Raw genomic sequence first — 26,651 nt, forward strand, 5'->3', positions numbered from 1 at the left:
AAAGACAGAAACAGTCACATATCAGTCCGTTTGGAACGAACAGTCACACTGTTCGTTCCAAAGAGTGTTTTACCCAAATACTAATCAAAATGCTAGGAACAATTACTATATTTTATGTGGAGCATTCCCTCGAAGGAGCATTTTAAAACATAACGGACTCTAGTATTCACATCATCCCCTCAAGAATGTAAACAATGCCAACATTCATTATTATTGTTTTGATTGTTAACAATCACTACTATTGGTATTACTCTAACAACTGTAATAATGGTCATTTCTTTTCACCCTTCAGAAAACACTATTAAAAATGAGCCACACAAGAGAAAGTGGAATACATCAAAACCTTTCAGAGCACTTCATGAGGATGCCATGTCGGAGAGGGTGAGAGAAGGAGTAGGAAAGAAAGAGGCAAAGACATAGAAGTGTGAAAAGAGAGAGAAAAATATTATTAAATACTATTAAAAATTTGGATACTGGTAGAGAAAGAGACAAATCATATGTGTGTCAAGAAAAAGGAGAAATACCATTTTCAGCTTAGGGGGAAAAGGCACAAGAAAGATATAATCCTAGCACTTTTTCCTTCTACAACAATTTTCTCCTCTAGGATAAAGGCTGGAAGCCTAGAGTTTGTCATGTCCAATAACAGAGAGACCTTGGCTAACCCAAAGATCACATGCTACTAGTTTCATGCAACTCTTAAGTTCCTAAAAATGATATCAACAATACCTTCCAAAACACAGCAATTCTCAGCCTAATCAGGCATCACGCTTCCTATGTATCAAGCCTAAAATCCTACCATTATGTTTTATTAAGCTACCATGGTTTTTAAAAAGAGCATGAGGTTTCACATAAGAGTGGAAAGGACTGTGCATAATGTGATAGACAAGAACGAGGAGAAAAAAAGAGTAACGCCTGGGGAGAGGAGATACAGAAGGCAGGCATCTTTCGATATGGTGAAAGGTTACTCAGAACCAGAGACCACTGAGAGTGAGCACTCGCTGTGAGAAAGAACAGAACCTCTAAGAAGGAGACCACAGGTAAGTTCTATCTTCCATGTTCACCAACAGAGTAGTTCTGAAGCACAAGAAGAAAGTGTATGGGAGAATAAAGCCGAGTTCATGAAAGTTATCCTCTTACTTTCCATAATATTCACACATGAGCCTCTCCTCCAGAAGTTTCTTATATGGTCCCATTTCCTCAAACTTGCAAATAATAGCAATGTAAAATGTCAAAACGTTGATTTTTACATATAATAACTTAGCAAAAATGTAATAAGCACCTGAGTATCTACTCTAGGCTTGATACTGAAGATAGAAAGGTGACCACAAGTGTGGTCTCTCTCCTTACAGAATTTTAAACCTAGTGAGGAGAGTAAGAAAAAAGGTGAGAGTAAAACACAGCCCCTTACATGAGAGGCGAGTGCAGGGTCCCATGAGAACACAGAAGAGCATCATCAACTCACACCAGGGAACCAGTGAAGACTTCCTGGAGAAGAGTATGCATAAGCTGACTGTTAAAGAATCAGTAAAAGTTATCCCTGTAGAGAAAGAGGGACAGGGACCCTAGATTGCAGGAGTGTGATGCACTCGGAAAGTATAAGTGATTATGGTTTAGATGGAGGAGTGCCAGCAGTTAAGGCAAGAGCAATTACCCATGGGGCGGAATAAAGAAAGAATTTTCAGGCTAACCAGCAAATCTGTTCTTTATCCTGGGTATACTGAAAATCACTGTAGATTTTTTAAAATCAACTTTGAGGTATAATTTATGTACAAGAAAGTACACTCATCTGAAGCATATAATTCAATGAGTTTTGACAGACATTTAAAGATGTATAAATACAACCATAATTAAGGTCAGAACATTTCTACTACCCACCCAAATTTCCTCAAGTCCCTTTGTAACTTATCCCTCCCTCCCAACCCAGCCCCAGGCAACCGTTAAGCTACTCTTCTCTACAGATGAGTTGGATTTGCAGGTGTGGAATAAGAGGTTGTTCCCAGTTTGAGGCTCACATGAATAAAGCTGTTATAAAAATACCTACGAGTGGAATATCTGGCTCATATGGTAGGCATATATTTAACATTTTAAGAAACTTCACGTTTTCCAAAGTGGCCATATGATTTTATATTTGCGCCAAACATGTATGAGAATTCCAGTTGCTCTACATCATCTCCAACGATTGGTAACTTTCTCTACAGGGGTAACTTTCCATTTACTACCTGGTCTCCATAGCTTCCTACTCTAACATGGCTCAATGATGTCTTTTCCAGTCTTCCGTTATTAATGTCAACTTAAGACTTCTGTCTAATAATCCTCAAAATGTCTGGGTATTCCTCTTTCCCCAGGGGACATTTACCCAAGTAAATGGATATAGGTTCTTTCGGGGAAGGACTGAAGGCATCATTAAAATATTGATATATTTTTTGCCATGGTTATATAGAATCCTTCCTCCTGTGGACACTGTCACTTCATTAGTCAGTGGTCTCTGGGTCTAAAACATGTCTCAGGCACCTGGGAAAAAGTTCATGGCTTTCTGTTGGGGAAATCATCCTCAGCTTATCTATCCTTGCTACGTTTAGAATTATGTACCAGTATTGTACGAGAGTATTTAGTTGCCTACCTATTTTGTCCCTAGGGATGCCATGTTCATTCAAGAAACTTTGGGAAGTTTGAGCCAATATTTCTTTAAGTATTTTTTTTTCTGATCTGTTCTCTTCTTTCATTCCACATTCTGATTGACTATATTTTAAATTTGTTGAAAATTTTTCCACAAGTCTCTAAGATTTTTTCTATTTTGATATAGTTTTCTGTCTCATTTTTAGATTTTTCCCCAAATCCAATGATTCTCTCTGTCAAATTTATTATGCTACTAACTAGTGCAATATTTTTAAATTTCAGATATTATACTTTTCAGTTGTAGAATTTTTGTTTTGATCTTTTTATATTTTCCATTCATCTTCTGAGACAATCTTTCCCTTCATTACTTACTTGAACATACTTATAAAAGCTACTTTAAAGTTCTTTTCCGAAAAATAAAAATATGGATCATCCAAGGGTTCACTTCAGCTGATTGTTTTTCCCCCTGAAAATGGTCACATTTTCCTGTCTCTTCATATTTCAAGTAAAAATAGATTTTATCCTGAACATCACAAAATTTATGTTGTGGAGTCTCTAGATTTTGTTACATTGTTCTGAAGAATTTTGTTTTAGCAGAAAATATAGGCAATTAACTTGGTTAGAAACAAACTTTAACAACTGTTTCAACTGCAGTGGATGGCAATTCAAATCTCAATTAAGTTCTTTCATTTTTAGCATCACTGAATCTATCCTTACAGGTGTGATCTAAGCTAGCTAGACATTGGGCAGAGTTTACACATTACTATGGGTACCCATGCTTTTTGACAAATAAATGAAATGCTCCGAATTTCTCTCTCTCCTTTGGCCTTATCTTGACATTCTTCCAGCTTGCAGCAACCTGTTAATGTTACATGCACTTACTTTATCACTAATTAAGGAAGAGAGAGTTAATCAGATGCTTCTATCATTCTCCATCTAGAAGTCCAGGTATAGGCTTCATATATATTTTAGTTCTAAAGAGCTTCCCTAAATCACTTGGGACTCAAATTTTCCCTGCAGGAATATCTATAGGATTACCCATATTCCTTTCCCTAAGATTTAAACTATAGAGGCCAAGAATTTTATTGATCCTGATGGCTCATTGGTCATGAATCTTTGTCATCCTTCCTTGGAAGAACAAAGTGGATCCTTCAGGATCTAGTTAAAGTGGTACAATTTCTAGGAAAGTCTACCTGACTCTCTTATAATCACCCTCAGGCTTCCATGAATTTCTCTGAACCTTTCTGAAAACGTTTCATATCAACCAATGTACAAAATCATATGTACCATTATCTTTTATAATTTTATGAGTTTACACATACCTGGGGTTTCCATTTTCAGGCTCTCTCCTTTCTGGGATGGTCCCCTCACTTTCCTTCAGCTATAGCTGCCATAAGTTCTGTCCTCTGATTCCTCTGGTCATGAAGCTAGTAGGTGTTCTATGGATGTTTCAGCTGCCTTATATCAAGACATAATTTTCATCCCCAGGCTAAAACCACAAAAACAGAGAACTCACCATTTGCCATTCCTTTTTTCTAATTTTTGCCCCACTCCAAAAAATCTGTAGACTGAGTTTAAGGTATCTGTGGAATATGCAGTTGGAGATGTCAAGTTTGAAAATAGATGGGCCAAAGCTGGATTGGGTACCTCAAACTATGGAGGAATTTTTCATAACTAAATTCTCCCTTGCCTTTATCCATTATTTTTTTTTATTTTTATTTTTTTTTTTTGTGGTACATGGGCCTCTCACTGTTGTGGCCTCTCCCGTTGCGGAGCAAGGCTCCGGACGCGCAGGCTCAGTGGCCATGGCTCACGGGCTCAGCCGCTCTGCAGCATGTGGGATCTTCCCGGACTGGGGCACGAACCTGTGTCCCCTGCATCGGCAGGCAGACTCTCAACCACTGCACCACCAGGGAAGCCCTATCCATTATTGAAGAAGAAAGTTTAATAATCAACTTTATAGTCCACCTTAAAATTATGGACAGCCAAGTGAAACTTTATCAGAGATGCATCTGAGCATATGTTGGGTGGGCTTTCTAGTGAATATTTTGCTTTCTAATTAAAAAAAAAATAGACTCAGCTGTTTATTCCTTCCTCCATGTTCCCTTTCTGGATGTCATGCCAGGAGATGTAGCATCCATTGCATGACTAGGAAGCAATAAGCATGAAGACAAAAGCCAATATGCTAACAATGCTGGAGCAAAAAGGCAGGTGGAATTTGGATCATTACTGACTAGAAGGTCTTCTGCAAAAGCCACAGATGGACTATCTCTGGATTTATTATTCAGTAAGTGGGAAAAAATACGCACTATTTTTTCAGCTGTTTGTCAGATTTTGTGTAATAACTGATACTTTCCTAATTGATGCCATAAATACATAGAAAACAACTCAAGAAAGATCTAGGCAGGAAAGAAGTCAACAGGGTAGACATAGCAGTTGAAGCCATGGTTTGAATGAGATCACCAAGTGAGAATATTATACAGTAAAAGGAAAACAGGGCTGAGAACAAGCGTTGGAGAACACTGGCACTTAAGAACAACTGCTAGAGGAAAGAAGCTGCTGGAAAAAGATATATGACTATAAGGAGAAAGAATAAAAAAGAGAAAAGGATGACCTAGAAACCAAAAGAGGAAAAAGTAGGTGTCAGTGTTCAAATGCTACAAAGTAGAGCTAACCAAAGCACAGGAAAGGGTCCATTAAGTTTGGTGATATCAAAGTAGAGCATATTAGTAAAACAGAAAACAGGTTCTAATAAACCTGGCTTGTGGATAATCTGTTTCTCAGCTACAAACTGGACTGCACCAATCACCCCAGTAAACGTACCTGTCACGGTAGGCTGCTGGTCGCAGAGCCGATCCTGAAACGGGATGTGGATGGATCATTGCTCCAACTGGAAATACAATTCAAAGTGCAGGCTCTATGGAAATGAGGACAATAGGGTCTTTCTTAATATGAAAGGCAGCATATTTTATATCCCTTAAAAACAAAAGTAACTGCTTAAGTTTAGAATGATCTACCAAGTGGGCAACAGGGTGGATTTTCTTGACCCTTTCACTTTTAAAACAACAGCAAGATGCTAAGGTTTAATACCTGCCTGGTTCCCTGCAGCTGAGACACAGGCCTCAAGCATGCTTTGAAGATGACAGGCACTTGAGTCAGTGATGATATAGGTACAGAAAGGGAGAAGAGGAGGGGATAAAATGGAATCAGTGAAATATAGTGAAGAAAGGAACTTATTAAGCGCTCTTTTCTTCTTCTTGTCAGTAATCAATAATATGAAAATATTAGCACAAGGCAAATAAGAAAAGTTATAAAAAGGAACAACAGATGTAAAGAGTGATTAAAAGCGAGGCAGACCAACTTTCAATGTCTAACTTAGCACTTAGGGGTCTTCAGAGCTGCAGGGAACATTCTTTTTTTCTTTTTATTACTATGGAATTGGTAAGAAGGACTTGAAAATGCATGTGAGAATTTAAAAGTCTTTCTTTCTTTCTTTCTTTCTTTTTGAGAATTCTTTTAACCTAAAGAAGATGTATGGAAAATCCAAAAAGCAATTAGTAAAAGTAAAAAGATGGTTACGAACAATTAAAATCCTTTCTGCTTCATTAACTTTTCATTGTTAAATGTTCTCACTGATGAATGCCAGGATGAGACATTGAATAATCTCTCAAATAGCATATATATCAAGAAATGAATTGAAGACAAAACTAAAGCAAGAGAACCCACAGAATAAGCTTATTAACAACATGACATGGGTAAAAGGCTCAGGTTAAAAGTGTATGTCTCGGTCACCAGGGGATGGGGGCGGGGCAGGGATGAACTGGGAGACTAGGATTGACATATACACACTACTATATATAAAATAGATAACTAATAAGACCTGCTATATAGTACAGGGAACTCTACTCAATATTCTATAATGGCCTATATGGGAAAAGAATCTAAAAAAAAAAAGAGTGGATACATGTATATATATAACCAATTCACTTTGCTGTAAACCTGAAACTAACACAACATTGTAAATCAGCTAGACTCCAATAAATTTTTTTTAAAAAGTGTACATCTCTATTTTAGCGTCCCACTGGGAACTTTGTGCTCACAAAGCTATATATGTGGGGTTACATGCATTCTTTACATTTTCCAAATACATTCCTCACCAATGTAAATACAGTACAGATGAACAGGGCAAGATACATAATTTGCAGGGTCTAATACAAAATGAAAATCTGGGGTCCCTCGTTTAAAAAGCAAGAAAAAAACAATGCCTCTAATAGTACTAAAATATAATTTTTTCCTTTCTTCTTGTAGTCTTTCTCTCAACTTGTCATATTGTTTAATATTTGCTATTTAACATAATTGAAACTTTTTTAAATTAAAACTTTAAATGGAAGAAATTTTATCATTCACTTTATATTATGCAATGTCATTTTAAATGAAAACATGAGAGAATTTAACTCAGTTGCAGTATCACAAAATTATGTAATTCGTATGTCTTGGTTAGTACATGTATATTTCATTCTTACCAGAACAGCAGAAACATTCCATAAAATTAATTTAACTGGTTTTATTTTACTTCTTTTTAAAATTAATTTTTAATATTTTTAATTGTGGTAAAATAAGCATAACATAAAATTTACCACCTTAACCATTTTTAAGTGGATGGTTCAGTGGTATTAGGTACATCTATATTGTACAACCATCACCACCATCTTTATTTCCTTTCTTGATAAGCATACATTCTACTGACACTCTACACTGGCTGACTGATGTGTAAGGAAGAACTAAAAGGAGAAGGAACTGGAAGCCCTATTTTTCCTTTTCCTGTCATTAATTTCAGTGTAAGTGGTTGGCTAATGCAAGGAAGTAACACAAGTAAGAAAGGGCCTGGTAGAGCTCTGTGGCTGTTTCTATTTTTCAGAATGCCATCATGGCCTTCTTTCTGCATTAGAGACAAGTCTTGGTTCAACCGGGAAAGTGTGGTCTCTAGGGGCAGTCAGTAAATGCCTCCCACCCCTTACTCAGTCATAGTCTTAACATCTTACCTCCTAGTGGCTTTGAGCAATACTTAACCCCCAAATATCTTGGAATTCCGCGTCTTATTCAAATAAGGCAGCAAGGAGCAGAGGAGGTGCATATTATGCTTATTTCCAAGTATCTCCTCCTGTGCTCCATTTTCCCTCAGCCTTGACTTATAAACCACAAGTGAAAAGACAAAGTGGTTAAGAATTTCAGCGGGCGACAGCAGGACATTTAACCAGGTGCCAGGCTTTCCCAGAGCAAGGCCCTGCGCAGTGGCACAGGTCAGATGCCCAGGAAGCGGTCGCGGCCGACCAGAGAGACTGAACAGGATGCAGAGTCACCACGTTCACAGAGCACTTTACAGTTTACAAAGCACATCTCATTTACCTCACCTGTCACATCAGTTCTGCCTGCAGGTGAGCAGCTGATATCTGCTGTTCAATTAATTAAACAAGGAAACCATTAGACTGAGGCAGCTCTACTGCCAGCACGGCAAACATAAACCAAAATCTAAGCCTGTAAACATGCCAAAGTTATGAAATTGAAGCGCTAAGAAACAATCAATCACAAAGAGCAAACTAGGCTTTAAGCTATAGCCAGGCAAACTCCTCCACTTTCTCTGAACTTGCTTAACCCTGGCTCCCATCCTTCCCCTGGCCACCTAGCCACTTCCTGATTGGCACTGCCCGTTTCAAATCTATTTTTGCTCAAATAAATTCTTCACATGTTTAATATGTTTCAGGTTATCTTTTAACACCTCTTACAGACTAGAGAGATGCCTGATGAGCCCAAGTTCCGTGGCTAACTGGGGGTGGAATGTGGACTAGAAGTGAGCATCCTGGACTCTAGTTAGATCCTTTCTCAATGACCTTTCTCCTCTGAGAAGAGCTGTCAGACTGCAAAGGGAGAGGCTACACTTGTCCTGTCTTTTGGGTGCGCTTTCTGTGCAATCCCAGAGACAGAAAAAGCCACGGGTTATGGTACATGGGATATGTTAGCGGCAGAAGGGTTAAAGGAAAGTGATGATCAGAGTCAGGAGAAGCCACTCTGAAGTCTCCCAAGAGGACAGAGGCTTTGAGGGAGGATTCAAAGTGAATACTGAGTAGAGGCAAAACCTGTGTGAAAAAATGTCATCTCCAAGAAAAGCAAGTGAGAACGAACGGAGAAATCGGAGTAGTATGGGAAGGTCACGATTTGCATGCCTACATGAAGTGTCAGCTGAAGATGCCGTCTTTGGCATAAATTTCTTTAATTTAATTTTACAACCAATCTGCTTAAAGCCATTTCCCTCCATCATTTATCTAATTAAATCAGTGGTCTCCTTCTACACTCCTTTGTTCTAAAAAACAAACATCCCAAATCTAGGGGAAGATGGCGGAAGAGTAAGATGCGGAGACCACCTTCCTCCCCACAGATACATCAGAAATACAGCTACACGTGTTAACAACTCCTACAGAACACCTACTGAACACTGGCAGAAGACCTCAGACCTCCCAAAAGGCAAGAAACTCCCCACGGGACTTGCCTGGTGGCGCAGTGGTTGAGAGTCCACCTGCCGATGCAGGTGACGCGGGTTCATGCCCCGGTCCGGGAGGATTCCAGGTGCCGCGGAGCGGCTGGGCCCGTGAGCGATGGCCGCTGAGCCTGCGCGTCCGGAGCCTGTTGCTCCACAGCGGGAGGGGCCGCACCAGTGAGAGGCCAGTGTGAAGCCCCTTCGCGGGCGGAGACTGAGGGTGGCAGAGGGGGAAAGCTTCGGAGCCGCGGAGGAGAGCACAGCAACAGGGGTGCAGAGGGAAAAGCGGAGAGATTCCCACGCAGAAGATTCCCGCGCAGAGGATCAGGGCCGACCGGCACTCACCGGTCTGAGAGGCTTGTCTGCTCACCCGCCGGGGTGGGCGGGGCTGGGAGCTGAGGCTCGGGCTTCGCTCGGAGCGCAGGGAGATGACTGGCGGCGAGAACACAGCCCGAAGGGGGGTACTGCGCCACGGCTGGCCGGGAGGGAGTCCGGGAAAATGTCTGGACCTGCCGAAGAAGCAAAAGACTTTTTCTTCCCTCTTTGTTTCCTGGTGCACTATGAGAGAGGATTAAGAGCCCTTTTTAAAAGGAGCTCCAGAGCGCCAGCCGCAGCTAACAGCACAGACCCCACAGACGGGAATGAGACGCTAAGGCTGCTGCTACCGCCACCAAGAAGCCTGTGTGTGAGCACAGGGCACTCTCCACACCTCCCTTCCGGGGAACCTGTGCAGCCCGCCACTGCAGGGTCCCAGGATCCAAGGACAACTTCCCCGGGAGAACGCACGACGCGTCCCAGGCTGGTGCAACGTCATGCCAGCCTCTGACGCCGCGGGCTTGCCCCGCACTCTGTGCCCCTCCCTCCCTCCGGCCTGAGTGAGGCGGGCCCCCCGAATCAGCGGCTCCTTTAACCCCGTCCTGTCTGAGCGATGAACAGATGCCCTCCGGCGACCTACACGCAGAGGCGGGGCCAAATCCAAAGCTGAACCCCGGGAGCTGTGTGAACAAAGAAGAGAAAGGGAAATCTCTCCCAGCAGCCTCAGGAGCAGCGGATTAAATCTCCACAATCAACATGATGTACCCTGCATCTGTGGAATACCTGAATAGAAAACGAATCATCCCAAATTGAGGAGGTGGACTTTGAGAGCAAGATTTATTACTTTTCCCCCTTTTCCTCTTTTTGTGAGTGTGTATGTGTATGCTTCTGTGTGAGATTTTGCCTGTATAGCTTTGCTTTCACCATTTCTCCTAGGGTTCTTTCCGTCCGTTTTTGCTTTTTTTTACTTAAAAAAATTTTTTTTTGTTCTTAATAATTATTTTTTATTTTAATAATTTTATTTTACCTTACTTTATTTTCTTTTATCCTCTTTCTTTCTTTCTTTATACTTTTTCTCCCCTATATTCTGAGCCGTGTGGATGAAAGGCTCTTGGTACTGCAGCCAGGAGTCAGTGCTGCGCCTCTGAGGAGGGAGAGCCAACTTCAGGACACTGGTCCACAAGAGACTTCCCAACTCCACATAATATCAAATGGCGAAAATCTCCCAGAGATCTCCATCTCAACACCAACACCCAGCTTCACTCAACGACCAGCAAGCTACAGTGCTGGACACCCTATGCCAAACAGCTAGCAAGACAGGAACACAACCCCACCCATTAGCAGAGAGGCTGCCTAAAATCATAATAAGGCCACAGACACCCCAAAACACACCACCAGACGTGGACCTGCCCACCAGAAAGACAAAATCCAGCCTCATGCACCAGAACACAGGCATTAGTCCCCTCCACCAAGAACCCTACACAACCCACTGAACCAACTTTAACCACTGGGGACAGACACCAAAAACAATGGGGACTACGAACCTGCAGGCTGCAAAAGGGAGACCCCAAACACAGTAAGATAAGCAAAATGAGAAGACAGAAAAACACACAGCAGATGAAGGAGCAAGATAAAAACCCAACAGACCTAACAAATGAAAAGAAAATAGGCACTCTACCTGAAAAGGAATTCAGAATAATGATAGTAAAGATGATCAAAATCTTGGAAACAGAATAGAGAAAATGCAAGAAACAATTAACAAGGACCTAGAAGAACTAAAGATGAAACAAGCAACGATGAACAACACAATAAATGCAATTAAAAATACTCTAGAAGGGATCAATAGCAGAATAACTGAGGAAGAAGAACGGATAAGTGACATGCAAGATAAAATAGCGGAAATAACTACTGCAGAGCTGAAAAAAGAATGAAAAGAACTGAGGACAGTGTCAGAGACCTCTGGGACAACATTAAATGCACCAACATTCGAATTAGAGGGGTTCCAGAAGAAGAAGAGAAAAAGAAAGGGACTGAGAAAATCTTTGAAGAGATTATAGTTGAAAACTTCTCTAATATGGGAAAGGAAATAGTTAATCAAGTCCAGGAAGCACACAGAGTCCCATACAGGATAAATCCAAGGAGAAATATGCCAAGACACATATTAATCACACTGTCAAAAATTAAATACAAAGAAAACATATTGAAAGCAGCAAGGGAAAAACAACAAATAACACACAAGGGAATCCCCATAAGGTTAACAGCTGATCTTTCAGCAGAAACTCTACAAGCCAGAAGGAACTGGCAGGACATATTTAAAGTGATGAAGGAGAAAAACCTGCAACCAAGATTACTCTACCCAGCAAGGATCTCATTCAGATTTGATGGAGAAATTAAAACCTTTACAGACAAGCAAAAGCTGAGAGAGTTCAGCACCACCAAACCAGCTTTACAACAAATGCTAAAGGATCTTCTCTAGGCAAGAAACACAAGAGAAGGAAAATACCTAAATGGGAATAGGAACATACATATCGATAATTACCTTAAATGTAAATGGACTAAATGCTCCCACCAAAAGACACAGACTGGCTAAATGGATACAAAAATAAGAACCATATATATGCTGTCTACAAGAGACCCACTTCAGACCTAGAGACACATACAGACTGAAAGTGAGGAGATGGGAAAAGGTATTCCATGCAAATGGAAACCAAAAGAAAGCTGGAGTAGCAATTCACATATCAGACAAAATAGATGTTAAAATAAAGACTACTAGAAGAAACAAAGAGGGACACTACATAATGATCAAGGGATCGATCCAAGAAGAAGATATAACAATTGTAAATATTTATGCACCTAACATAGGAGCACCTCAATACATAAGGCAAATACTAACAGCCATATAAAGGGAAAATCGACAGTAACACATTCATAGTAGGGGACTTTAAGACCCCACTTTCACCAATGGACAGACCATCCAAAATGAAAATAAATAAATACAAGCTTTAAATAAAACATTAAACAAGATGGACTTAATTGATATTTATAGGACATTCCATCCAAAAACAACAGAATACACATTTTTATCAAGTGCTAATGGAACATTCTCAAGGATAGATCATATCTTGGGTCACAAATCAAGCCTTGGTCAATTTAAGAAAATTTAAATTGTATCAAGTATCTTTTCCGACCACAACACTATGAGACTAGATATCAATTACAAGAAAAGATCTGTAAAAAATACAAACACATGGAGGCTAAACAGTACACTACTTAATAACAAAGTGATCACTAAAGAAATCAAAGAGAAAATCAAAAAATACCTAGAAACAAATGACAATGGAGTCACGACGACCCAATACCTATGGAATGCAGCAAAAGCAGCTCTAAGAAAGAACTTTATACCAATACAATCCTACCTTAAGAAACAGGAAACACCTCGAATAAACAACCTAACCTTGCACCTAAAGCAATTAGAGAAAGAAGAACAGAAAACCCCAAAGTTAGCAAAAGGAAAGAAATCATAAAGATGAGATTAGAAATAAATGAAGAAGAAATGAAGGAAACGATAGCAAAGATCAATAAAACTAAAAGCTGGTTCTTTGAGAAGATAAACAAAATTGATAAACCATTAGCCAGACTCATCAAGAAAAAAAGGGAGAAGACTCAAATCAATAGAATTAGAAACGAAAAAGGAGAAGTAACAACTGACACTGCAGAAATACAAAAGATCATGAGAGATTACTACAAGCAACTATATGCCAATAAAATGGACAATCTGGAAGAAATGGACAAATTCTTAGAAATGCACAACCTGCCATGACTGAATCAGGAAGAAATAGAAAATATGAACAGACCAATCTCAAGCACTGAAATTGAAACTGTGATTAAAAATCTTCCAACAAACAAAAGTCCAGGACCAGATGTCTTCACAGGCGAATTCTATCAAACATTTAGAGAAGAGCTAACACCTATCCCTCTCAAACTCTTCCAAAATATAGCAGAAGGACGAACCCTCCCAAACTCATTCTACGATGCCACCATCACCCTGATACCAAAACCAGACAAGGATGTCACAAAGAAAGAAAACTACAGGCCAATATCACTGTTGAACATAGATGCAAAAATCCTCAACAAAATACTAGCAAACAGAATCCAACAGCATGTTAAAAGGATCATACATCATGATCAAGTGGGGTTTATCCCAGGAATGCAAGGAATCTTCAATATGCGCAAATCAATCAGTGTGATACATCATATTAACAAATTGAAGGAGAAAAACCATATGGTCATCTCAGTAGATGCAGAGAAAGCTTTCAACAAAATTCAACACCCATTTATGATAAAAACCCTGCAGAAAGTAGGCATAGAGGGAACTTTCCTCAACATAATAAAGGCCATATATGACAAACCGACAGCCAACATCGTCCTCAATGGAGAAAAACTGAAAGCATTTTCACTAAGATCAGGAAGAAGACAAGGTTGCCCACTCTCACCACTCTTATTCAACATAGTTTTGGAAGTTTTAGCCACAGCAATCAGAGAAGAAAAGGAAATAAAAGGAATCCAAATTGGAAAAGAAGAAGTAAAGCTGTCACTGTTTGCGGATGACATGATACTATACAAAGAGAATCCTAAAGATGCTACCACAAAACTACTAGAGCTAATCAATGAATTTGGTAAAAGAGCAGGATACAAAATTAATGCACAGAAATCTCTGGCATTCCTATACACTAATGATCAAAAATCTGAAAGTGAAATCAAGAAAACACTCCCATTTACCATTGCAACAAAAAGAATAAAATATCTAGGAATAAACCTACCTAAGGAGACAAAAGACCTCTATGCAGAAAATTATAAGACACTGATGAAAGAAATTGAAGATGATACAAACAGATGGAGAGATATACCATGTTCTTGGATGGGAAGAATCAACATTGTGAAAATGACTCTACTACCCAAAGCAATCTACAGATTCAATGCAATCCCTAACAAACTACCACTGGCACTTTTCACAGAACTAGAGCAAAAAATTTCACAATTTGTATGGAAACACAAAAGACCCCGAATAGCCAAAGCAATCTTGAAAACGAAAAACGGAGCTGGAGGAATCAGGCTCCCTGGCTTCCAACTATAGTACAAAGCTACAGTAATCAAGAGAGTATGGTACTGGCACAAAAACAGAAATATAGATCAATGGAACAGGATAGAAAGCCCAGAGATAAACCCACGCACATATGGTCACCTTATCTTCGATAAAGGAGGCAGGAATGTACAGTGGAGAAAGGACAGCCTCTTCAATAAGTGGTGCTGGGAAAACTGGACAGGTACATGTAAAACTATGAGATTAGATCAATCCCTAACACCATACACTAAATAAGCTCAAAATGGTTTAAAGACTTAAATGTAAGGCCAGAAACTATCAAACTCTTAGAGGAAAACATAGGGAGAACACTCTATTACATACATCCCAGCAAGATCCTTTTTGACCCACCTCCTAGAGAAATGGAAATAAAAACAAAAATAAACAAATAGAACCTAATGAAACTTCAAAGCTTTTGCACAGCAAAGGAAACCATAAACAAGACCAACAGACAACCCTCAGAATGGGAGAAAATATTTGCAAATGAAGCAACTGACAAAGGATTAATCTCCAAAATTTACAAGCAGCTTATGCAGCTCAATAATAAAAAACAAACAACCCAGTCCAAAAATGGGCAGAAGACCTAAACAGACATTTCTCCAAAGTAGATATACAGACTGCCAACAAACACATGAAAGAATGCTCAACATCATTAATCATTAGAGAAATGCAAATCAAAACTACAATGAGATATCATCTCACACCAGTCAGAATGGCCATCATCAAAAAATCTAGAAACAATAAATGCTGGAGAGGGTGTGGAGAAAAGGGAACACTCTTGCACTGTTGGTCGAAATGTGAATTGGTATAGCCATTATGGAGAACAGTATGGAGGTTCCTTAAGAAACTACAAATAGAACTACCATATGACCCAGCAATCCCACTACTGGGCATATACACTGAGAAAACCATAATTCAAAAAGAGTCATGTACCAAAATGTTCATTGCAGCTCTATTTACAATAGCCAGGAGATGGAAACAACCTAAGTGTCCATCATCGGATGAATGGATAAAGAAGATGTGGCACATATATACAATGGAATATTACTCAGCCATAAAAAGAAACGAAATTGAACTATTTGTAATGAGGTGGATGGACATAGACTCTGTCATACAGAGTGAAGTAAGTCAGAAAGAGAAAGACAAATACCGTACGCTAACACATATATATGGAATTTAAGGGAAAAAAATGTCATGAAGAACGTAGGAATAAGAAAGGAATAAAGACACAGACCTACTAGCAAATGGACTTGAGGATATGGGGAGGGGGAAGTGTAAGTGTGACAAAGTGAGAGAGTGGCACGGATATATATACACTACCAAACTTAAAATAGATAGCTAGTGGGAAGCAGCCGCATAGCACAGGGAGATCAGCTCCGTGCTTTGTGACCACCTAGAGGGGTGGGATAGGGAGGGTGGGAGGGAGGGAGATGCAAGAGGGAAGAGATATGGGAACATATGTATATGTATAACTGATTCACTTTGTTATAAAGCAGAAACTAACACACCATTGTAAAGCAATTATACTCCAATAAAGATGTAAAAAATAAAAAACAAATTACAGGGATATCACATGGATATAATATTTAGGATTAGAGCTTTACCTGCCAATTTATAATTTCTTATAATTATATTCAACAGCATTGGTCGCTGTTGGAGGTTCTAATTTTTTCTTGTTGCTTACTATGTGTTTTCTGGACTAGTTACATCAGTAAAACATAGAAGAATCATGTTAATGTCATTAACATTAATATTAGTATATTTCTAACCTTGTCTATGAATTATTCTCAAGTTTGTTACTATTAACCTCCACAAGTTATGTTAGTTTAAATCATTTATTCTGCTAAAATACTATATTACATAACCAATTTCAGCAAATCTGTTAGTGATTTGAACTAATTTGTTCTTTAGAAACTATGCTAGAATAATTATGCTGTGATCTTATAAATTAGCCAAATGCAATGTTTATAATTTAAATGAAAACTGCCATTAAAAATAAATAAATAACCAAACATCCCATAGATGGAATTAATACAGGCATATATATATATATATATATATATATATATATATATATATATATATATGGCATGTTTCAAAACTCAGGGTTCTGTTTGTTTGGTTGGCTTTTGATGAAAGAATTTCATCAAAAGAACAGAAAACATCAAAAACAGAAAAAAAATTATACCAAAAAATCACTGAAAATACTAAAGTACATGATACACAAATTAGAAAAAAAAGATTTAAATACTCTGAGGATACACATCTAATTTTCTCACTAATACTACCTGTTGAAATCATTTATTAGTTACTACTTGGCCTAACTTAACTTCCTGCCACTCAGCTAGAATAGAAAACCCCTTTTAACTCATCAAATATCTTCTTGATTGCTCAGTGTTTCTTAAACTTGGCTTTTCTACAGAAGCTGTAACCAAGTTTGCATCTAAAGCCATTTCAGGGGCTTTTATTTGAGGGCATTCTTTCAAGCAAGGAAGATTGCCCATTCACTAAGGAAAGAAATCCTTTCATTCAATATTCTCAGAATTTCTTATCATCTGTATATAACTGCTAGCATCTCACTCACGTTGAAAGAAAGCATAGCACGTCAATATAAGCAGCATAAAACCCCTGTGATTACGTTTTCCCTAGATGAAAAGAAAATCAGAAATCACAGCCACTTCATTACCTACTCTATGTTTCTCCTTTTTTCCCTCCTGATACTTAAAAACAAAAAGCAAAAAACTGATTTCATTTGTTACTTCTACTCTCTAAGCTTAGAAACACAATAACACTTTATTGTCAAAACATAATATTTTAAAATCCCTGATAACAGAAAATAACCTGGTGAAGTGATTTCTTCACCTAGTGACCTGTCTCACAGGGAGAAATTCCCCTGGTGGATCAAGGGTGAGGTACAGCAGTGAAGAGCCCAAAAAGGAGGTGAGGGGATTCAATGTGAACTCCTTGGGGATATCATCTGTCCTATTCGTTCCCTTTTTCCCATAACCTAACACAGTGCCTGACAAATAGTAGAAAGAACACATGTCAGCTTTGTTGCTTTAGTCAAAGAGCTTTACATTCTTCAGTGTTTGACTCTGAAAATGCTGAAAGTGATTAGGTAAATGAAGCCCGAGTTTAAGACAAAGAGAACTTCATTCTCTGTCATTGCTCTTAGTGTGAATTTAAGCATGACATTGTTTTTAGCAGCTCTGTTTTTAAGAAGGCAAATAACCAGATTGTACAAGAGCTGAAATATGCAAATTTTTCACCTGAGCTACTCAAGCAGGTAGCCAGATAATTCATTTTTCACCATCACATACAGGAAGACAAGTGGATTACCAGAAGCAAAACTGCCTCTTCCATCCTGCTATGCCCCGTATACTTAGTGACACAGATTGTGTCTCTCAATGTGTTTATAACCACACAACTATAAATAACATGGTCTCCCTCAGGCATCCTGTGAACAATAAAAAGAAGTTTCCAAGAATAATAATACTAAAAGTCGATGAACTATATTAATACAGTATAAAAACAAAGTTGTTACTTGGCAACTTGGTGGTACAGTGTAGAGGTTCAATGAAAATTCTTAACCAGAAGAGATTTTTATATTAACTCTGGAAATCTCCTTTATCTTTCTCTGAAGCTGGAACTTTTTTTTTTTTTTTTTTTTTTTGGCTGCATTGGGTCTTCGTTGCTGCACACAGGCTTTCTCTAGTTGCAGCGAGTCGGGGCTACTCCTTGTTGCGGTGCGCAGGCTTCTCAATTTGGTGGCTTGTCCCATTGCGGAGCACTGGCTCAAGGCGTGTGGGCTTCAGTAGTTGTGGCATGTGGGCTCAGTAGTTGTGGCTCACGGGCTCTAGAGCACAGGCTCAGTAGTTGTGGCGCACAGGCTTAGTTGCTCTGCGGCATGTGGGATCTTCCCAGACCAGGGCTCAAACCCATGTCCCCTGAATTGCCAGGCGGATTCTTAACCACTGTGCCCCCAGGGAAGTCCCTGGAACTTTAAATCAATGAAGGCAGTCTTATAGAAATCTTGTGAAAAAAGAGACATAATCTTCCAACTCCAAAGGGGGAAAATTAAATGAAACAAAATTTGTGAATAATGACCTACTGATAATTTTGGCTAACTCTATAGTAATCTCAGCCCCAGAGTAGAGATTTACCAGGTCTAGAGCAATGTTTTGCAAAATGTGTCCACATCACATGCAAAATGCAGATTCCTGTATTCCACACAGAATATTTGGCTGTGGGGAGATCTGCATGTCTGACAAGGTTCCCAAGTGATTCTTCAATATACTAAAGTTTGAGAACCACTAGTCTAGAGTTTACTGGTTAGTTTCCAGATGGCATTTCAGGATTGCGTAGTGAACTCGGGAATTACACACCCACCTGCCGTGCATAAATGTAAACTCATTCAAGGAGAATTATCTACATAGCTGCTTGTCTTCATTAGGTTACTTTTATTTTAAAATGACATCAACTCTCTGTTACTCAGTTCATTGTCAAAGTATTTGAACATGTCTTTAAGAAACCACTTAAAAATTCTGTACTTCTGAATCATGCCAAAGAATATAACATTTTATTTTCTGTTATGCTATTCATATAAAAAGTTCAATTATGGAATTTTTGTAGATGTTCAAATGATCTCTTCCCATTTATATTCCAAATTATCCTTGAGTCAAACCAGACTACTAGGCCATAGGTCTCGGATAGCGCAACAGAACTACTTTTACAAAACCACACTTGGATTGCTGTGTAGCATGTTATCAGCAAGCTTCCTCTGAAATATATATTGGGAAGATATGGTTGAGGACTTTGTTCAGTACATCCCTGTATATATCCGTTATGAAGACCCACGGTTTGCCTACCAAGGAAAACAATAGCTCTGCCTTAACCATAAATTATCTTGTATCTCTCTTTGCTTTGGCTGCTTAGACTAGTAAGTATGAAGTATTTAATATCACAAATTTTATGATAAACCGTAATTTTAGCTGATGTCATTTCCCTTTCTTAATTTTTTTTGGGCCTGTTTTCTTCACCTACTTTAATCTTTATCTTGCTTGTCATGCTTTTTGTCTGAGGCTTCTTGAACCATTTTTGGAATAATGGAGGTCATAAATAAAACTTTATTATACTAAATGATCAGAGTTTCATAGTCATAACTATTCAAAATCACACTGGATATAACTCGTATTGTACAAATTTTATCTTTCAACCCTCTATGGAAAATCTCTACTACAGAAATTCAATATTTAACATTACACTTATAATAAGAAACAAATTTTCTAGTCAATAGGACATGACTGAGAATGGCCTGGGCAATCATGGGATATAGTGAATTATCCATTATAGGAAGTAATCAAGCAAAAGCTAAGTGACTATTTAGCAAGAATACTGTAGAAGGGTTTTGATATCAGGTAACACATTGGATATCTTGAGTCTCTTCTACCTCTGAAATCCTTAAATCTATTACTTAAAAAAAGTACATCTTTAATATTATCAGAAAAAAAATAAAGTCAGCAAAAGAATTAAAAGAAACACGCATTTCTCAGTCAGGAGTATGCAGAAGAATACAGAGCCAGGAAAAAATTACATTTTTAGGAATAGACTGATAAAAACTTTCTATATTGTATCCTTTTTGTCAACGTTAGTAGGCATGCACTGCTTGCCTGGGTCCCCAGTTTCTAACTCAAATTGTATGAATAACCAAGCTACATTGAAGCCTGAGAGCGATTTAGAGACTTAACTTAAGCATTTGCTTCATATTTCTTCTGATAACACTGTTTTTAAATGTGTAATCTTTAGTGCCAGGAAATCAATTGACTTAAAAAATTGCCAACTCTGCCAATAACCAGTAATATGAATGTAACCCTTCTGCACTGAAGGCGTGAAGAAATTAAATGATCAAACACATTCTGCTAAATCCAGCCCTGAGAGAAGGTTGTTCCTCTGCAGTGAGGTTCTTCTGAAATGAGACATGGAAACAGCAATGAAGGAAAAAGCATCTGAGTAATCGTACAAAGTCTTCTAAGTGGCACTCAGCCCAGAAGACACTTTTGTTCTGTCCAACGGCACAAAAATCTGTGGAGACCCATCTGACCCCAGCATTTCAGGGCATGATGGGGCTCTCTCCACAAGAGAGCCCTTCTTCTGAAAAGCCAAGGTTCGTGTGCATTAGTGATAACTATTAGAAATAAAAATGATCCAAGATATGTTGTTGCTGGATTCTAAAACAGAATTGTAATTATATTATCTTGTAATATAAAATCTAAAGAAAGAAATGTTGCAAATACAGGGATTAAGAACTTTATGTCATTTCTATACTAATTCTGATACTGAATAGGACCAGACCAGATGCGGCACAGAGAGAGATAATTACATTTTTTAATTTTTTTGAGTCTCTCTTTGTGATCTAGAGTAGTGGTCTGCAAACTGCAGTCTGTGAGCCATAGATGCTCTGCCACCTGTTTTTGTAAAAAGAAAAAAATAGTTTTATTGGAACTCAGCCACACCATCCTTTACATCCCGTCCATGGCTGCTTTCACAATGCGACAGCCTCACTGAGTAGTTGCCACAGAGATGACGTAGTTCGTAAAGCCTAAAATATTTTCTATACAACCCTTCAAAGAAAAAGTTTGATGACACCTGATCTAAAGTGTGGTCAAGGTTTTATGACTGTGCTTCCTTTTGAACTACGTTTTTAATAATTCTTTCTGAGAAGTATTTGCAGGAGGAAAGACTCCTTGCTTTTTGTATCCCTGGCAATACCTTAATTTACCCCTCTTCTTTGAGTGACAGTTTTCAGTGTTAAACAGCATTTCCTCATCTTTTTTAAACAGCATTTTTAAATAGCATTTCCTCATCTTCTAGTATTTAGCACTGCTGATGAGAAGTCGACTATGATTATAGTTGCTGTGTAAATAACTTGTTTTCTCCAACCTACTTGCACTTAAAGTTTCATTTTTATCCTTGATATTTTCTAGTTCGAGGATAATATTTTGGTGTGGTTTTATTATTATCTATCACGATGCACAATGAGTGTGTGTTTTCATTTCTAGTTTATGGAAATATCTTTCTTTGGAGCACTGATATATCTTTTTAAATTTAATTTTCAATGCTTAATCTATTACTCCATGTTTTTGTTGCAAAAAAAAATGGAGAGATTCAAACCATAAACTTTACTATGCCATTTTGAAAAGATGGAAGAGTGAACATTGAAATTAGAGAGATAATCAGACTGATGAAAGTAGAGGGTCTACAGTTATGACCCAGAAATTTCACTACTAGATTTATACAACAGAAATGCCAAAATATATTTACCAAAAGGCATGTACTGAAACATTCATAGACATACTATTTACAATAGCTCCAAACTAGAAGCTATCTAAATACCCATCAGCAGTAAATAGATAAGTAAATCATGGCAGTGTCACACAGTGGGACATTATTTAGTAATGAGAATGAACAATCTACACCTAGTCATAATAACATGAATAAACTTCACAAGTAAAATGTCAAGAGAAAGAAGACAGACGAATAAAGCACTTTCTATAGAATTCCACTTAGATCAATACTAGAATAAACCTATGGGGTTAGAAGTCAGGACAGCAACTACCTTTGTTACAGGATTAGTGAATGGAAGGGATACTGGCCTTCAGGGATGCTGACAATGTTTCTTGTTCCAGGCACTGATTTCAGAGATGTGTTTACTTTGAGAAAATTCATCAAGTTGTATACCTATATGATACGTTATAAAATATTTTATACTACAATGAAAATTAAAATATATATATATGATAGAGCTTCACCAGTTTAGTGGTTTTTCAAACTCCACTCGTAAACCCTAAGGATCCATGGACCTCAGGGAAAGTTCTTGCTTTCAATTAATTGTACATTTGGTTTGGTTTGGTTTTATTTATTTTTTATTTTTTGGCCACTCCTCACAGCTTGCGGGATCTTAGTTCGCCAACCAGGGATTGAACCCGGGCCACAGCAGTGAAAGGGCCAAGTACTAACCACTAGACTGCAAGGAATTCCCTGGTTTGGTTCTATTGTCTCAAAAGGACACCATTTTCCACACTCACAGCTATAGAGTAGGAAGAATTTTATCTCCAGGAGAGCAATCAATTATTATATATAACTATAAAATTATTTTTAACTCCCTTAATCAATAGAATAGACCTACAAAGAGACTGTAAAATTACATCCACAGAGAACTTCAAAAATTGGATAAAACTTGAAGTACCTGACAAATTCTTTTCTTCATATCCAGAATTGTAGCCCTTGATTCTAAGCCTGGTCATAGCTTCCTTCCATAGGTTTTAACTAGCCTTATAACTAGGCCCTGGTAGAGAAGTAGACGGAATCTCATGATATTGCTTTATCAGTCCAATGCCACCAATCCACTGATCAGAGTTCACTGATAACTTGGTCACTACCTCATTCACAATTACCCTGCTTGGTTTCCTAGCTTTTTAATAGCAAAGTCAATGTCTGTATGTTAGAATTTCTGTCAGTTACCTGTTCCAGCAGATAGCTAGGATCTTGGACTCTGACTGACATTGCTAAGAGTAATGTTGCATTAATCATTCTTCTCACTGATGTGTCTTTTGGTTTTCTAAATCCATTATAGCCTCAGAGACAGAAGTTCCTATTGAATCACTGAATTTGGTCTACATATACTCAAAATGCATCCAACTTTTTCCAATATTCTTAAGCATTCTATTACTGTGCCTGTTTTTCCTACAAGTCTATCTTTTAAAAAGCAAACAAACCATTACAGGAATTGTTATCTCCCCAAGAACTGCCAACCAGTTCTCTTAAGGCTGGGATGTACTATATTATCAGAACTCAAGTGAACATATTCAGTGATATACCCTAAGCATATGGAATCCTTATGGATTATATTCCAAAGTCCAAGAAAGATGTAAAAGCACTATCCATAAACCAGGGATCACCCAAGAAAACAAAACCTTGTATCAGCCAATCTCAGCCTTCCTTAACCAAGAACATTCTGAAGTCTATTGGCTGAATCTTTCTCCTCAAATCTTTGATTCCAAGCCAAGAATCATGTGATGTAATGTGAGTCCAGCTTCTTCTTCATGTCTGGGTTTAAACTGTCTTTTATATTTAGGCTCTAGGCGGTCTCTAGAACATACAGTCACTGGTCATCTATTCCTCATCAAACTCCATATCTGCTTGACGTTAGAAGTCTGACAAATTTTCAATCCTAGTCTGATTTGAGCCCTGGTTTACATAAGAGCCATCCGTTTTGAAAGGTCTCATTCAGGGTAAGAAGTCATAATCACTGCAGACATTCTCATGATCACTGTAGACATAAGTAATTGATTATGACACTCTCACAGAACTTGAATATGGCTTCACAATACAACCCCATAGAGCAATTCAAGTAGCCGCTACTAATTGATTGGAGTTTTTAATGAGAGATAAAATGTTTTGTAAGTCAATCTTAAACCCTATACAAGTTTCAGTTTAATTAACTATAGCCTACTTTAACTCAAAAACACAGGGAAATGTTTGGCTTATACAGAAATCAGTAAATTAATAAGATATATAGACAGATTTTCCTTTTTTCTCTCTAACCTTCCACATTTCTAATTCCTCACATGACCCTAGTTCTTATCACATATACATCCTTTAACATCTATTTTACTAATTTATTAAGCTTCCATAGTTTATGATTTGCTTTCTTGACTGTTTGGCCTCCTGTTGCATTTGGTGGGACCATGAGGGTATTAGTATTCTAGGAGATAGGAGATGAAGCCTACCTGGTCAGTTATCTTCTGAAGACATTTGGCTATATTGGCATCGGACAGCATATCATTAGTGATCCATTCCATCTGGTATTTTTTTTTAATCATTATACTTCCTACATTTTTTGGTAACTTTCTGGCTCACTGCTATCTGCTCTCTCTATACACTGATTTCTGCTAATACGATACTTAAAAAATGAAAACGACTATGCCTATTGACAGAAATAAACTTAATAGAAGAAACAGAATATCCACACAAGTCCACACCTCCCTACTTATTTTTCAAATTAATAAACAATTACTCATGTCCTTTCATCTTCACTTCTCTTTTACAAGGCCACTTAATAGAATGTACTGTAATATTATTTCTCATTTTTTATATTCCATAAACTTAATTATTAATACTTTACTAGCCATAAATATTTTACTTGCACTATTTTCCTTCTCAACAAAATTCCTTTCCCATCACTGGTTTAGGTATTCAGCAGATAGTTCCTGAATTAAGTAATTGCCTGAGGGTAATTCCAAATCTTATCATAGAAAAAATAATTCTCTTAGATTAAAAAATTAAGTGGAATTCTGTTCTAAAAACCAAAACGTAAAACAAAACAGGATACCAGCAGGAAATTCATTCTTTGAATATACTAATCTCTACCTGTGATTTTACACTCTCCTTTGGGATTTTATACTCTCCCTTCTGGGACCCAGTAAAGGTGACAGTGAGGAAGCAGTACATAATAGAAGTACATAATGTACATAATAGCAGTACATAATGAAGGAAGAGTTTCCTTCATTTTCCTCTCATCACCTAACAGGCTTAAATGGGTCAGAAGGAAATAAAGATCCTCCATAAAAGCTGGCAGTGAACACAAGCACCATTCAAGCACTGCAGTGTCCAGAAACTATCTCCAACAAGGTAGAATGGGTTCTGGAAGGGGCTCTGGCTTCTCCCACCTACAAACTAGTACTCTGAAATACAAATTAAAACTAAGAAGTCTTAACTTCCAATATAGAGCCTGTCACTCAAAGACAATGCTGATAGCCTTTAGGAGACTGAACTAATCTCATGCCAAGATAGAAGAATGAATTTCTAAGTAACTTGTAAAGTAAAATGCAAAACATAACTTTAAGGGACCCAGAATGATGTCCTTTATTAATTTGCCATATGAACTCAGAATGTGTCATGAAATTCTGCAATACGGTTCTCCAGAATGAGCTTTGCTTTTGCAGGCCCAGAATAATTTTCAGTGCAAAGCCACTGATAAAACTAAAGTATGTATTTCTTAAAGTTTTGGGCATCACAGATAGACTTTCCAATTATCTTTTAGTTTCAAATACATTGGTAAATTTCCCTGTAGCTCATCTGAGTCTAATCATATAATTATGTTCCATTTAATTAAAAATGAGTAGCTAAAAATGTTTGGATTAAAAAAAACAGTAAGCCTCAGATGGCAAAAGTTTTCTCAAATATTCCAAACAAGACTTCCAATGTCATTATTCTCTGGATCATAGACCTTGGACCAAAGATTATACAAAATGTTGAGATGAAGTAACAAGATGCAAAGAGAAATTGAGTGTAACTTATTAAGTACAGCTTAGTGGTTAGAAACATAAAATTTAGTGTTCAATTTTCAGCCTTAACAACAAACTAAATAGCATTTCTAAGACTCGGTATTTGCAAAATGTAAATAATAATGGTACCTACCTCTGTTGGGTACTAGGTCTCCAACTAGGTATCCTTCTAGTGGGCCTTTCTCCTCTGTAGATACTGAAATATGAAAACACATTCTGGAATTGGGAGGGTTTTTTTAGCCTTGTTGCCCAATACAGCATTGAACAGACATAGTGAGAGTGGGTGTATTTATTCTCAATCTTAGGGGGAAAGTATTCATTATTTCATCAGTCAGTATAATGTTAATGCTAGGTTTGTTGCAAATACCCTTTGTCATAGTAAGAAAATTTTTTTCTACTCCTAATTTGCTAGGACATTTTATCATAAAGGGATATTGACTTTTGTCAAAAGCATTGTCTGAATTTTATTAAGATGCCAGTTTATCTGCTTTTTTCTATTAATATAAAAACTAAAATTGTTTTTGGATTTGTTTTAATTTACATAGAGCAAAAGTCACATTTTTTGGTGTAAAGTTCAGTAAGTTTTTACATGTGCATGTATTCTCATAACTACAACCAGAGTAGGATACAGAAATATTCCTATATCCCAAAGAATTATCTCACTCATTTCATTTGTATTCACAACATATTCCCAATCAAACTC

At 37.8% G+C, this 26,651-nt stretch overlaps 1 protein-coding gene and 1 long non-coding RNA gene across 3 annotated transcripts in view; both read right to left on the reverse strand.

Annotated features, from left to right (window-relative positions):
• The window catches only part of LOC116759631, a 280,299-nt gene extending 274,795 nt beyond the window's left edge, over positions 1–5,504 (reverse strand). For both annotated transcript variants that reach the window (XR_004351517.1, XR_004351518.1), the window contains exons 1-2: positions 5,440–5,504; positions 3,939–4,105 (exon numbers count right to left, since the gene is read on the reverse strand). This is a non-coding gene — a long non-coding RNA (uncharacterized LOC116759631). The remainder of the gene's footprint in view (positions 1–3,938; positions 4,106–5,439) is intronic.
• Positions 5,505–9,420: 3,916 nt separating this feature from the next.
• The window catches only part of DNAJB9 (DnaJ heat shock protein family (Hsp40) member B9), a 421,139-nt gene continuing 403,908 nt past the window's right edge, over positions 9,421–26,651 (reverse strand). The window contains exons 8-9 of the transcript XR_004351515.1: positions 26,082–26,144; positions 9,421–9,657 (exon numbers count right to left, since the gene is read on the reverse strand). The gene's annotated coding sequence lies outside the window, so the exon portion shown is untranslated. The remainder of the gene's footprint in view (positions 9,658–26,081; positions 26,145–26,651) is intronic.

This window comes from Phocoena sinus, chromosome 9, assembly GCF_008692025.1.
Source record: "Phocoena sinus isolate mPhoSin1 chromosome 9, mPhoSin1.pri, whole genome shotgun sequence".
NCBI classification, from domain to species: Eukaryota; Metazoa; Chordata; class Mammalia; order Artiodactyla; family Phocoenidae; genus Phocoena; species Phocoena sinus.